The sequence below is a fragment of the Rhagoletis pomonella genome, unplaced genomic scaffold, assembly GCF_013731165.1.
Source record: "Rhagoletis pomonella isolate Grant_MI unplaced genomic scaffold, Rhpom_1.0 Rhpom_scaffold_00208, whole genome shotgun sequence".
Taxonomy (NCBI): Eukaryota; Metazoa; Arthropoda; class Insecta; order Diptera; family Tephritidae; genus Rhagoletis; species Rhagoletis pomonella.
Window position 1 is genome coordinate 8,091 of NW_023458762.1, and position 645 is coordinate 8,735.

Genomic DNA, 645 nt, shown 5'->3' on the forward strand with positions numbered 1-645 from the left:
CTATCACTTGGCTTTGCTCATGATATCTGACCAGAGCGTGGTCTGCGTCCATGCGGAGGACATTGATTTTACGCTTATGCCAGCGGATCCGCCATTTTTGTGTGGGCGTTGTAAGCGGAGTTTTCGGAATGGGTTTTCCGGCGGATGTCCGCTGCCGGGTTTAATACGGGCTGAACTGTAGTTACCCCTTCGTTTTTGACGCTGGTCGGCGGTGTTATTATGTCGCGTGTGTTGGTGGGGCGTGTGGTGGCTTCTTTGGTGTTGCCATATGTTGACGGGTTGGTCGGATCTCGTGCTATGTCGTGACTCTCGGCGGGACGTGTAGTGATCGCGAACAGTGGGTTGCATTGGTCCGCGTGTGGTGAGACTAAAGGTGGTCCGTGGAATATTTTCACGTTCAGGATACGGGGCTTGTTAGGTGGCCATGGGACGGCTTCGAAAGGAGGCTGCCATGATGATATCGGTCGAGGCTCGTCTGGTGGTGTTGGTTGGCGGTTCTTTCTCCCTTGCTTGCGTGATGCCATCTCGGTGGTTCTCTTCTGAGTATTTCTTGACATGGTAGTTTTGGTAGTATCAGATGGGTTTATGTACTTTTGATGCATGGCGGGATTGCGCGGGTAGTAGCGCTGCTTCAGCGGTCGGTTG